This window comes from Akebia trifoliata, chromosome 7, assembly GCF_017979445.1.
Source record: "Akebia trifoliata isolate Shusen 1 chromosome 7, ASM1797944v1, whole genome shotgun sequence".
NCBI classification, from domain to species: domain Eukaryota; kingdom Viridiplantae; phylum Streptophyta; class Magnoliopsida; order Ranunculales; family Lardizabalaceae; genus Akebia; species Akebia trifoliata.
The window spans coordinates 25,544,360-25,559,542 of record NC_141381.1 but is presented as its reverse complement, the minus strand read 5'-3'; positions in this window follow the sequence as shown (position 1 = coordinate 25,559,542).

The window sequence follows — 15,183 nt, the reverse complement described above, 5'->3', positions numbered from 1 at the left end:
TATTTTAAGAAAAATAAACAAACGTGGGTTGTAACTTTTTAAATTTGAGAAGCCACTCATAATTTTGAAAAATTTATCAAAACTAATTTCTGGTATGAACTTTAACTTTTAATTAATCTCAAAGTAGCACTAATGTTGGGTCGTGAAAGTATAAATTATTCTCTCTATGACACTTGTAAATACGTTAGTTTCGAAATCTTAAGGGTTTTGAGTTCATCTACACAGGTTTAAGAGTCGCTATCATTCCAATAATGTGTGAATGGGCACCATAAAAAAAGCTTTGAAATCTATTTTTATTTGACTTGTAATGACTCTCATATCCAAAAGATAGGGCAAATTTCTTCTTAGAAATTCTATAGTAAAGGAGTTCGGTTGAGGGACAAGGAAGGAGTTAGGCACTTTGTCCCTCCCATTTATAGATGATTACTAATAATTGACCAGATGTGAGATTAGAAATTCATTTTTGGATTTTAAAGGTAGATGAAGGTATAAAAAATACTGAGAAAATTGACTATAGTTTATTTCTAGAAAATAACAAATTAAGATAATGAGCCCCTACTTGAAGTATGTATTTGCTGGATTTTTTTTATGAGCTTGAGACTTTGATAGAAATCTATATGGATGTCATCATTTAGGGTCCTAAAGCTTCAAAATAAGTTTATGTGATCCTTAAGGAGATTTTATTTGTTAATTTGATCCTAAGTGATGTTCATGGACTGAACAAAATTATATTGGAATCAAACTTTATATATGAAAATTTCTTCCATTATTGGATTATTTTTGTTAGCTCTAAAGATTGAATAATAAGTCCATGGGAACTTACACTCTTGTTTGTAGTTATTTTTAAAGTGTGTGTGTGCAAAGCATATGCATGAGATGGACTTAACAAGAAAATATTACCTCCTAAAAGTGTTACTTTCTAACTTTATTACCATCTAAGGAAAAAATAAAATAAAGAATTATTATACTAGGAAACTTAAAATACGAGAAAAGTACAGAAAACAAATCATCTACACTATGAAATTAAAATTGCATTAAGTAAATAAAATTACAGCGTCCTAATCTAATGCTCTCAAGGAGCTTATTGAGGACTTATTAGGGAAGATTACTTAAAAAAATGATTACTCTCTCTCCCCAAGCTTCTAGCTAAGGAAATGTTAATCTACATTAATAAAGTAAAAAACATATAAACAAAGTAAAATGGCTTAAAATTAAATAAATGAGAGATTAGATATGACAATCGACATTTTAACCCCACCTTGGTCTTCTTCTTCCTCTTTCCACTTTTTTCTTTTTATAATTTTTTTTTCTATAGATTTTAGGAGAGATTTGAGAGAATAAGGTGGGATTTGGACAGAATTTTGGATCACCAAATGAGCTCATCCCCTTTGCCTTGAATTTTTTTATTTATTTATAGGATTTTGGAAGACCCTTGGGGATAAATTGATTATAAATCTTCAAGTTCCCAATAATTGTATTAAAACTTTTATGAAAAATCCAAATTACTTCCCCTCTCCTTGATTTTGATGTTCTTTCACTGACCTTTTGAATTCACCAATCATGATTATCAATGAGTAAGATAGTAAAAGCTCACAGAGAATTTTTTGGGAGGGATAGAGTGGTTATAATAGTTTGGTTTTGAGTCAATTATGAGGGAAACAAGCCAAATGACATATAATTAAATGATAGGTTTTTAGCCTCTTTTGTCACTTCCCTTGAAATAATCTTTAACAAACTATGGATTAAAGGATCAATTGACATAAATTCTAAATTTTTTTCCTAGGGAGGATAAAGTAGTCATAGACTTTGGAAGATAATCAATTTACATTGAAAGCCATGGCACTACGTGAAAATACACAAAATTCGACGGCCCAAAACCGTCGAATTATGTAACTATTCGTCGGCCTCGACCGTCAAATTCATCCGTCGAATTTGGCCTTGTCGAAAAAAAATTCGACGTTTGAGAACCATAGAAATTTTATATAATTCGACGGCCCAAAACCGTCGAATTTGTTAAATTAGACGGCCCAAAACCATCGAATTTGTAAATTAGACGGCCCAAAACCGTCGAATTTGGTAAATTAGACGGCCCAAACTGTCGAATTTGGAATTTTTTAACAGAATTTCGACGGCTTTAGGCCGTCGAATATTATATTTTCGACTATAATTTAAAGACTAATGAAAACTCGTTTTTATTCATTTGTCTTCAACCCATACCTGCGAAAAAAATCACACATTCATATCCATATCGACATTCACATCCCATCCACACCAATTTGCATTCAAGCATTTTATTCATAGTATCAAAGAATAATAAGATTTTAAAAAAAAAAAATTTACTTATATAAGCAAAATTTTAATCACACATATTGTAAGAATTCCTAAGATCATGTTCACATACATCAATGTAATGAAGTCTAAAACCTAAAACAAGGTTTTAACTAGAAATTTGTAGATACTCTATTCACTTCATGATGAGTTAATGGAAGAAGGAGTTCGTTAACTCCATTTTATCCCATCTAACATGGAAGTGTTCTTTTTGGGGTATTTCTTACTTCTTGATGTGAAAGACTAACAGCAGTAAAATTTTCCAAGCTCATCATTGGGGCGCGAAGATACTTGGGGCACCGACTTAAGTCCATAAAACCAGATAAAGGGCTCATGTCTCTTTGAAATTTTGTGAGTCATCGTGTAGGCAGCTGAAAGGACATTAGGTATCGAAGTCAAGATTTCTTAAGAGAGAAATGAAGGAAAAGCCTTTTGCAGGTTGCTAATCCAGGTTGGAATAGGAACCAAGGTCGTACATCTTGCCCAATTAGAAGTCACAGATGTTTTGTACAAGGTAAATCTGAAAACAAGTTAAAAAATACCAAGTCATGCACATTCTACATCAAAGGCAAGGAAACCATAGAGCGCAAAAAGAATGTCAAAGCTAATAAAAAGTGAGAAATAAATCATATCATGTAGCAATAAAGGTTATTTTTTTATGGTGAAGTGCAGTCATGTATCTTGAGACTTACAAATCTATGGTTCCCAAAACTCAGACATAGAGCCTGTTGTGTGTTTTGTGTACAAAGAGCTTATAGCTGGAACAGATGGTCTAGGATAAATAAATAAATAAAAGAAGAAATAATACCAATGAGGGAAAATGTGTTTATTTGGTAAAGACCAAACAGATGGTCTAGGATTTGCTTAGTGGCAAATATGAAGCATAACAAGTCATTGAACTTCAATTGGCACCAAAATTGTTTTAAATATCTGAAGCATGGACACAAAACTCATCTCCACAAATGATGAGTTTGAACCATGATCTTAACAAACCCCATATAACTTTATTAATAAAAAATAAATAATTCAACTTCAAAAAGGCTTACTATTACAATTTAAACAAGCTTTGATAAGCATGCTTCTAATTGTTTTGGTTGAATTTAATGGCCATGAGCTCCTACCATATTATCCATTGGTTACTACCCTCGATAGCGCAATCTATATCGTGATGTAGACCATCAGAACATAGAAAAGATTTCCTTATCAAATATGTGGACATTTTTTCAACTATTTATCCTAAATTTTTATTGTTTTAAACATCTTAATTCTTCTTAGTGTTGAATTAGACTGCACTCCAAAGTTTTGGTTGCCAAACCCTTAAATTGTTGTCTACTAAAAGCAGCCCTTTATGTTTTTATCCAAATTCTGGTAATGTTCATACTTCATTGTTCCTTCTTATGTAGACTCAGACAAATTAAATTAACAGTAACATACTAAGTTTAAAAATTCATACTTCATCACAAATCTAATTGAGTTCAATGTCAAAGCTTAGTTATCTAAAAACCTGTAGGTTCTATAATGGATTTGTTTTCAACAAAAAGAGACATTACTTAGCCAAATTCTATGAATTTTCATGATTCATGCATGAACCTTTCAAGCAAGCATGGTAAGAAACAACACATGAACAGAGGAACAAATGAATAGCATGATCATTAAAGTTCAATTTAGCATTCTAGAGTGATTTTTTAGGAGTTTTTTTTAGGGCTTTTGAGAGAAATAGACTTACAGATGAGATTTGGAGTGATTTGATCGGTGGCACTGATAAGTGAGCATCAGTTCTTAGGGTTTTCGACTTGAACTCTGATTTCTTCTTCGATTTGAGCTTTGAGAGATTACAAATCCATTGTCGAATGAGTTATCGATCCGAAATGTGCGATTGAGAGATCGTTCGGTGTTGAAATGGGAGATCGAGAGATCGTGATTGAAATCGCAAATCCTGATTGTGAAAGTGATCGAATCAAATCAAGAATCGAATCAAGAGGGATATTTTATTTCGATTGAAATGGAAGAAACTTCTTCAAACTAAAAAATCGGTAAAAATGGCTGAGAAGAAAACTTCTTCGATTGAATGTGAGGTTTCGTTTCTTCCCAAAGGCGACATAAACAAAAAGCTTCTTCGATGAGAGATTTCGATCTGCTGGTTTCATCTTCACTGAGATGGCTGAGAAGGCTAAGAATGAAAATGGTGAAGAAGGTCGACTGGTTTCTCTGTTTATTTTTTTTTTTTTAATAAAAATTTCGGTGATTCGTTGGGCTTGGGCTGTCGAATTTTTTTTCTTAAGTTTATTGGGCCGGCCCAAATAAACGTGAGACTTGGGCTGCCGAGTTTAATGCTGTAAAAATAACGAATTTTACCTTTTTTGAGGTAGTGTGGGAGCCATATGCATTTTGACGAAGATTAGAAAGGTAAAAGTGTGAATCCACTCTAATGAGTTCTGACAAACTTGGGTTAAGGAGGTAATTATCCTTGAGTGAGAACCAAGCAAGATTTAAAATCTTTTTAGAAGATCTTGAACAATTACTTAAAAACCAAGGTGTGAAAATTATTAAAGAATTAATACAAGGATAAAAAAAAGTAAAATAGTGAATTTCTTGAGGAAAAAGTAATTAAGAAAGGGGATTAGCGAGTTATTTTTCCTAAGAAAATTCGAAGGACATGGCTTTTAACTGTCTGGACTGAACTCAAGGTTTGGCCAAGTTAAATTCAACCCTGGCCAAACTTGAGGTTTAGCTAGGTAAAACTTTAACCCTGGCGAACCTAAGGTTCGACCATACCAACATTTTCTTTTGGTGTGGGTGAGGTCATTCCAAGATTAAATATGGCTTGGCCAAAGGTAAGGTTCGGCTAAACTTAAAATTTCCTTTGAAAATGACTTTCAGGCCATTTGACTTCTCGAAAACTAGGTTTTAAATTTTTTATAAAAACTCTTTGGGTCAAGCCCATTTTTGGAAGGTTCTTGATGCTCTCGGGCTTGACTTGGACAAAAATGGGGTGTCTACAACACCAAGACAATTGTAGGGTCTCAAGATTAGTACTCTCAATAGAATTAAGCATTTAACTTTATGTGGCATCTAAGAGAGATATGAAGAGTGTATATACCACATGCAATCACATATAAATATTCTATTTTTGTCAAGTTTCGTACTCATGGTACGTCTTTCTAATATATTACCGGCAAACAACCATGTGGAACATCACTACCAACATAATAGAAAGAGGGCTTACAAATGTGTTGCTTAGTTACATTTATCCCAAGCTTACCTCATGGATATTCTTGTATTCCCAGGCTAAATTTTAACGAACTTCATTGCATATGCATAAAACAAATAACTTGGTATAATAGAATGATCATCACTGAATGAGAATAATAATCTTAGCAATCAAACATCTAATATGATAATAGTAGGATTGCAGTAGAGCATAAATAAAGACATAGTAGGAAAAAACTCACACTCAAACAACAAAGTCTAGAAATTCTACCACTCCCATATGACTTAGATGTTCTTTAAAGACCTTAGCGGAAGACCCTTTGTCAATGGGTCAACTATCATCATGTCTATAGCCAAATGAGAGATTTCAATAATCAGTTGCAATTGTAGACCTGTGCTATCTTAAAAATCTCTGCAAATGGATATGTTTCGGAATAGGAAACAATTGGTTGTAGAAGAACTGGTTTTGGAATAGGAATGATTGGAGGCGGATGAGCTGGATCCTAAGCAGGAACAACTAGATCTTAAGATGGAATGGTCTCGTCTTCAGCTTTAGAGGGAAAAAAGTTGAATTTAAAGGCACATAAAGAATAAATAAAGGAGTACTATACGTAGACTTTGAGAAAATGGTCTTATGATGTTTCAAACTCTCATTGTCTTGACCATCCTCAAGAAAATTGGCATGACAAGTTTCAATAATCTCCATTGGCCTAGATAAATAGTAAAACCTGAAATCTTTGGACCTCTTGGAATAACTGATGAAAATGTATGATGTGGTCCTAGGGTCAAGTTTCTTGATCTCCAAATTATAAATCATAGTTTTTATAAGACATCCTCAAACATGGATGTGACTAAGCAAAGGCTTCCTCCAAGTCCAGATCTTAAACAAAGTCTCTAGTGCAACTTTACACATAACTCCATTTAGACATATACTGCAAACTTTCAATGCTTCACCCCATAAGGACTTCGACCAATTTGAATGACTTATCATGCTCTGAATCGCATCTTGATATGTGAAATTTCTCTTTCCAACAACATAATTCTACTCTTGTGTTTCTGGAGTCGTATACTAAGGAACGATCCCATGTTCAATCAGATATTCTGCAAATGGTCCATGGTTAACACTATCTTGATCTATTTTCCCATAATACCCTCCACCTCTATCTGATCAAACTACCTTGATATTTTAATTTAGTTACTTGTCAATCTCTTACTGATATATATGTTGAAGATGTTTAGAGACTTTGATTTTTGATGAATCAAATGCACATAATTATATCTAGAGAAATCGTCTATAAAACTAATGAAATACCATTAAGTACCGTAAAAAGGGGTTAGAAAAATGCATATGTCCGTATAAATAAGATTTAACAAACCCGAGACTCTAACGGCTTTGAGTTTCCGTTCCTTGAGCATCTTACCCTTGATGTATTATACACAAATGGAGAAATCACAACAAAATCTAAAAAATCCATAATACTATAATCTAAACAAGTAGATCTAGATCTTTAAAAATTTTAGCATTTTATTCAATACCTAGTTGAATTTAATAACCTACACATATAATTTACGTTTCTTAAATATTTGATCATGATATTAATATTTTTGGATTCTGAAAACTTTGTCATTTTGTAGGCCTTGATTTTATCATTGAAAGCATTTATGGGCCAAAATCGAAGTTAAAATGAACATTTTATGAAAAAAAAAAAAAAAAAACCGAAACTATAAGAATTACTTTCTATATTCAGAAAACAATTAAGTCTCCATTGAAGAAATCCATTAAAATAAAAAACTTTTACTGTAAATTATATGTTTAGGACCGATTGAGTTGGCTTATTTGAGGCAAAATGAGTTGACTCACAAAACAGGTCAAAACCCAAATCTCTTGGATCATGGATCAGATCAACACATATCCAAATGGATTGGGTCAGACCCGAGTCCAAGTGGGACAAGTCATAACCCCAATGGATAGCAGGCTGGATTGTGCCGCGAGTGGGTTGAGCCACAAGTCAGTCTTAGACCAGTTTTGGGCCTAATAACTTAACAAATTATATTGGGTTGATTTGGGCTTGGGCCTCCAGCTAAGAGTTTAAAAGTTTTTAAGCTCTTTAACATAGGGGTCACATGGTTCGGATTGATTTGGATTTTGGCAAAATTGGAACCGAATCAAACATGAACTGATTCTACAAATATGGAACCGAACCAATCCAATTACCCTATAGAATCGAACCAATCCAAACCAACCTTGGTTTGGATTGGTTCGGATCAGTTCTCAATTCTCATACTTTTAAAATAGAAAAACTAGTTTTTTTTTCTTTCAAAAGAGGAACCCTTTGGATCAGATCATAAACAATGCCTATTTATAAAATGAAAATGATTTTATGATTAATTTTTGACTTAAATTTGTATAAATTAAAAATTAGAGGAAGTTCAATATTTTGGAAGGATTAGTGAGGAAACTAATTCATAAATGGTAGATTAACGAATCCAAGCCTAGGTCCATATAGTATATTTTATCTAACAAACACAGCATAAAAGTTTTCGTAAAAAAATAAGGAATCAAACTCTTTGAAAAAGTTGTTCTATAAATGGGTTGATCCATTTGAGTATTAAGAAAGAGAGAGAGAGAGAGAATAGATAATAGATACTTCGGATTAGTTTGGTTCTCGGATTGGTTCAGTTCTATTATACCCCTAATCCGGAATCGAATCAAATCAATCGGATTTTTTTTTATATACAATTCACACCCGAATTAAACCATGCTCAATCCAAACCAATCCAATCCAAAAGACTTCGGATTGGTTCGGTTCTTGGACTTACCCAATCCAATGTGCACCCCTACTTTAACACATACACGTTTATGTTAGAAATGTGTGCAAAAAGATTGGGGGTTAAACTCTTCAATCCCCCAAATCTAGCAACTAACAATGCACGACACTCTTACCAACGGCAGCCCGCACAATGCCAACGCAACACCAACGACAATTACAATTTCGGTCTATCACTTTGCGATTGAAATAATAATATTGTTATAAAAATAGAATTTTCTTCTTAGTGATTGAAAAATCATCCTCAAAATCCTTGGTTCTAATACTAATTTTTGGGGATTTCAATCCCTTGAATAAGTGAAATAATAATATTATTATAAAAATTCAATTTTCTTTTAGTCGTTGAAAAATCATCCTCAAAATCCTTGGCTCTTATACCATTTTTTTGGGATTTCAATCCCTCGAATAAAAATTAAGACTAAAAATCTAGGATCTAGAGGAACAACCAATCAATCGAAAACAAAGGTCATGAGAATTAACGAATCCAAAATGTAAGTGACATACCCATTTACTATAAGATCCAATGCGAAATAAAGCTCAATCCTCGTGCAATCTTCAACTTGAAAAAAGAGTCAACAACACAGTGGATAAAGGAAGCACTACAAATTCCCTTTTATACGAAATATGATGGGGATTAAATCTTGTGTACATAGGAAGAGGATGACTACCCTTTCTATAAACAAGTCAATTGATTTGATCAAACGTTTGTCAGCCCATCATAGAGAACATGGATCCAGTTAGAATCGCTCACCGTTGGATATCACGATCCTTAAGAATTTCGGATTGCATCAATTTTATCATACCCTTTTTGTTGTACACAAATTACAAACCCATCCTTTTGAGAAAAGGCATGCGTTGGTCACAGTGAGGTTTTAACCAAAATAAAACTTTGTAACTGAGGAGGACTCGTTAAAAAATGTTAGACCCACCAAAACTAAAAGAAATGTGGGCCACAATATCATAATCGAACCAACTTATAACTCTTAGGTTACAAAAGTATTACTATTATCGTTGGGAGGAATGTGGATTTGTGGGAAATTCGAATGTATTTTGTTGGTTTGAGTGAAATTTCATAATTTGAATAATGTTTGATTATCACAAAGAAGATTGTATTATTAAACCTCCAAAAGTCTCAATACATGTTAAATAAGTTTAATTTTCATAAATTTATATTTTATTCCTTATGAATGTGATAGTTCATAAAGTTGTTTTCCAAAGGCGTGCTATAGATCACGTAAACGACTTACATAACAATTATGAGACATGATCACCATTCATCATTTTATTCAACTGTGTTTTGTAAACTGGGGTTAGAAGTTTCAGAATGAGCTGATTTTTGGTGAAGATGATCTCCTCACCAAAAATCAGCCCATTCTGAAACTTCTAAACCCAAATTACAAGTTGAAGAATTGTGAACTGTCAATTATTTGTAAATCACTTTTAATAGGGTTAGTTTCAAAATAGACTGATTTTTGGTGAGGATGATCTCATTAGCATAAGGATCATTCTCACATAAAAATCAGCTCATTTCAAAATTTTTAACTCTAGTTTACAAAATATGTTAGATAAAATGTTGGATCTTGATCTTACCCTCAACAATTATTTGTTTGAGGGAGATATATTATTGACTGTTTTAAGAAATAGGTTGGCAACTTTTTAAATATTATGAAAACAGGATCTCAAAATATTTATGAAAGAGGTATACATCCATTTTGGTAAAGATTCATTCTTCTTATGAAGTGGGGATTGAAAGATTTAGCTATTTATATGAGATTATTGACATATTATCAAATACCCTCTTTTTCTTTTATAATTACCAAAATACCATCATTCATGTGATGCAAAGGTTGATTGGCTCTTGACCATATATAGACTTGTGAATGTAGGAGATGAACCACGTTTTCAAATGGATGATATGCCTCTTGACCATGGTCTTCTCTTATGGGCTAATGAAAAATGGAATAAAGGCCGTCACCTTCACCCAGTAGTCAAAAACTCTAGATTTTGCACAAATTTGTCTTTTCAAGCTCTTCTACCTCTATAGTAGATTATTATTAATCTATTCAACCCACCTTAAACCTGTTTGTAGAAAACCTTTGATTTTTCTATCTCTCTCTAAAAATTGCTATCTTTCTTGAGGTTTGAAAGTTGTGAAGAAGGTTGTGAAGAAGATAGAATTTTAAGGTTGAAGACAAGGGAATTTTTTTTATTTTTCTTTACAAAACAAGTTAAAATAGACACCGGGGAAAAATATCAAGGGATTGCCAATTCCAACATCTTCTCTATAAGTTATATTTTATTTTTGAGTTTGAAGGTTTTGAAGTAGATAAAATCCCAAGTTAAAAAAGTTTATAGAAAATGTTAAAGACGACATATGATATTTTATTTAAAAAATTGAGGGATAATATAAATATTTAATCTTTTAAAGTGATGTGGATCCACTCCAAGGTTTGCTGAGTAACAAACTTGAAAAAGTGGGTTCTCTTGTAGTTGTCAGAACTCCAAGGGAGATTTTTAATAAAAACACAACAAATAGATTTGGTTGATAAATTTCTCAAGAAATATTTGTAAAAAAATTAAAGTGACTTTGAAAATAACATTGCACAAATATTGGTCAAGGCAGTGTTGTAGGAAGTCAATGTAGCACTACTCATTTGTAAAAGAAGGTACATACCCTCTTTCAAAAATAGTTTGAAAATGTATCCATTTCAATAATTTTGAAAAGTTTAAAGTCATTTTCCCTATTTCTTCTTAGAGTTTTGTGAAAGTATAATATTATGGAATTTTGGATAGAAAAATATAGGACTTTTTACAATGGGTTAAGGAAAGGTAGAAAATGATGAATTATAGATAAATAATGACAAGATTGCGAAAAAAAAAAAAAAAAGTAGAAATTTTGAGATAGTAGAAAAAAAATGGAATTTTGAGTACAAAAATAAGGTTTGGAATATAAACATCCTTGATTTTCTTCAAAGGGTTAGTGTAAGTTGAAAATGATGAATTGAAAATATATTTGAGTAGATTAAAAAAGATATACCATAAAAGATGAAAACCTTAAGGATGAGGGCATTTTACAATAATCTATAAGAAGACCGAGGTCAAGGGAGGCATGTCATTAGTTTGAAAACACAGGTATTAGAGGTGTCAATGAATACCCATTTAATCGGAACCGGAACCGAAAACTCAGGTTCCAGATCTTTTTTTATTGGAACTGATTAGGGTCAGGTCTAAAATGGAATCGAACCAATAGGAACCGAAACCGAACCACGACTACCTGGCACTGATTAATTTTGTCATTTATTTCCATTCTATAGAAAATTTAAAGTATTTTTTATTTCAAAATAAATACATGTTATATATAGTTCTTCAATTTTTTGTATAAATTATCAATTGAAGTTTAAAATGAGTTATTCTTCCAAAAATTTATTACTTTTAACAAAGATAAATTTTTTACTTTTGAAAAAAATCATTAATTTGTATCTTTAGTATAATAAATTATAACTAAGTTAATAATTTTGTTGATAATATGTTAATTTTTTTTATAATGATTTGAAATATTTTTTTTCTCATTTGATTCTTGAGAACCAGAAGCGATGGGTACCTATGATTTTTGGCAGTTCTGATTCCATTTATTTTGAAATCGGACCCGGAATCGACAAGAATCAAAACCTAACTAATTTTAATGGTTATGGTTCTAAGTTCCTAAGGAATCGAACCGGAACCAAGCCATTGACACCCCTAATCGGTATCTCTATCATTCACCATAACATAAATATGTATTGAAGTCTCCAAAATTGCCTTTAATACCTCTTACGAAATGGGCAATATTAAGTACCCCTTGAACATAAGTAATCAATAGTTTTTGTTGATGATGAATTCATAGTAAAATTTTGAAGGGGATTAAACCTAATCTTGTATTTTGTAGTGAGACAAAGTAATATTGCCATTTTGCAGGGGATATTATTAAAATACCCTTATTTATATTCATAAAGGGTGGTTGTAAAAATTCATGATTTATTAGTTAAACCTCTTAAATTAATTGAATTACCTACTTGACTAATAGTTTCAAGTTAGGTAAACAAAGAAGTAACCCCCAATCAAAATTAAAACTCATCAGTAATAAAATACGGAGAAACCCTTTCCTTACTATGATAGTGAGGAAAAGACTTTACTAAGCCCCATCCACCGCCAAATGGACCTTGAGATGCATAAAACAAGACCTCCAGCCGTTTTATTACAAATAAAACAAATATCGAGGAGTTGTTTTATGCATCTCCAGGTCCTTTTGACGGTGGATGAGGCTTAGTAAGACCTTTTTTTCCTTCTTATCATAGTAAGGCTGGCCGGACTGTAATATATACTTTGATGGGCTTGTAAGTTTTGGATCTAATCATGAGAATCATGTCCTCATTGTCTTTTTCTTTTTCTATTTTTATTTTGTGAGCATGATGATTTTCTAAAAGAATCTATACTTACCTTAGAGATGGATGACGGTATCATCTACAGTCTTTGTTAAAATTCCTATAAGTAGGAAGTGATTCTACTAATTAGATCAATGGGTGTGAAGGAGCCTTTCTAACTTCGAAGAGCCCAACGAGTAACATCACCCTTTTGAACGTGGAATTTGACATAGTTATGAACTGTTGGAGGTATTTCTAGACTCTGCTCTATCTTTAGTGATTTATGTTTCCATCTTGAACATATAATTTATGTTTCCATCCTGAATATATAAACATGGGTATAGCCTTTGGGAGCTAAAACTTAGGAAGTCAAAATGGAGCTAAAGTTTGGTCCTATATGGTTAAAAGTTTCGCATGAGCTGATTTTTTGTGAAGATGATCTTTATGATGATGAGATAATCCTTACAAAAAATCATCCCATTTTGAAATTTTAGACCCATAAAAATTATTTTACAAATTAATGCTAGAAATTGATGGTTCACGACTCTTCAATTTAATAATTGGGATTGAAAGTTTCAAAAATGGACTGATCCTTCTAAAAGGTCAGCTCTTTCTGAAATTTTTAGCTCATATAAGACAAAAACTTTAGCTATCTTGTTGGCTATCTTATTGGTACTCTAAGATAAATTTGAACTAGTGGATTTCGAATTTACACTGTCCATTTGTGTGGAACATATGAATTCATTTCCATGAGTTCTTTTTTCCTTCAAGAGAGAGAGAGAGAGAGAGAGAGAGAGAATGGGGTAACATTTATCAAAAAATAGCCTATACCAGTTTGATATTTTATTTTTTTGGGAGATTTAGATTCTTCATCCATGTTTTGTTGAATATTTGAGATAACCCTAGATTTTTAAATTGACGTACGAGGAAGACTAATAAAAAATTACCTAAATGCTCTCTTCTTCAAAATCAATCAGAAAATCTTAGATTTTACACCAAAAAATTTGTCTTCTTCAAGCTTTAGAACCTCTAAGATAAGTATGTTGACCTATTCAACGTTGTCATGAACCTCTGTAAATATTCTTGTTTTTCTATCCAAAAAATCTATCTTCTTTCACTTTCATGGATATTGAACTTAAAATTTAGAAAGGTAGTAATTTCCGGATGGGCTTGTGCAAATTGGGATGTTTACAGGTTTCTTATGAACATGGGATTTTTGAAGTTCGGGCTTCTCAAGTTGTGGAACAAGGGTTCCTTTTGTGATTGTGGGCTCTTCGAAACTCGGGCTCCTTCAGAGTGTGGAACTTGGGTTCTTAGAGCGTGGGCTCATTGTATTTGAAGCTCGGGCTTCTTTAATTTTGGAACATAGGTTCTAGAGCGTGGGCTCATTGTATTTGTTAAGCGTGGGCTTCTTTTTGAGAGTGGACTCTTAGTCTTGGACTTTTAATCGTACTGAACTTTCAAGTTGGGATATGATTCCATGCAACTCGGCTGGGAGATCTTACACTAATTGAAAAGAAAATTACATATTCTACTGATAATATTATGTGAATTACCAAATTATATTATGTATCAAATCCCACATTTAAAAAAAAGAAGAAAAGTTATTTTTTTTGTGCCTGTGAAAAATACTGAAAAAGTTGGTAAAACACTGGAAAAAATGATAACTTTTATTACAAATGAAAATGATAAGAATTGGCATATAAATACAATAGAGTAGTAGAAAGTTTGCTACACATCCTATAAGTTAGCAGATCCTATAAGTCAGAGTCTGTTAAAGACTAATTCCTAAGCTGGATAACTACATCTAATAGACATTTGAATAATACAAACAATAACTAAAACTAAGGAGATCAATTATCAAATTCCTCTATTACATTAAAACCCCTGTAGAAAACCTTTGATTTTTCTCTCTCCAAAAGTTATATCTTCCTTGAGGTTTGAAAGTTGTGAAGTAGATAGAATCTTATGGTTGAAGATGAAGTAAAAAAATATTTTACATAACATGTTAAAAATAGTCGTCTTTGGAAAAAAAAATCATGGGTTTGCCAATTGTAGTGTCTTCTCGATACGTTCTATTTTGAATTTGAAGGCTTTGAAGTAGATAAAAATCCAAAGGTAAAAATTAAAGGTAAAAATTCTATAAAATAGATTACTGTCTATATTTAATTTAAAGAATTGAGGGTATTATAAGTATTTAATTTTTTAAAGTGATGTAAGCCCTACTCCAAGGTTTTGAGTCATGCTAGAGTAACATTGAAATTGACATCATTTGGGACATGGTATGCACTAAACCATAAATACTTCTCACTCATATCTCGATGAAAAACATCTATGCTTCTATAGACACATCCACAATGGTTGAAACGATGTCATTTTCAAAGTTACTTAACATTTTCCCAAGGTTTTTTAAGTAA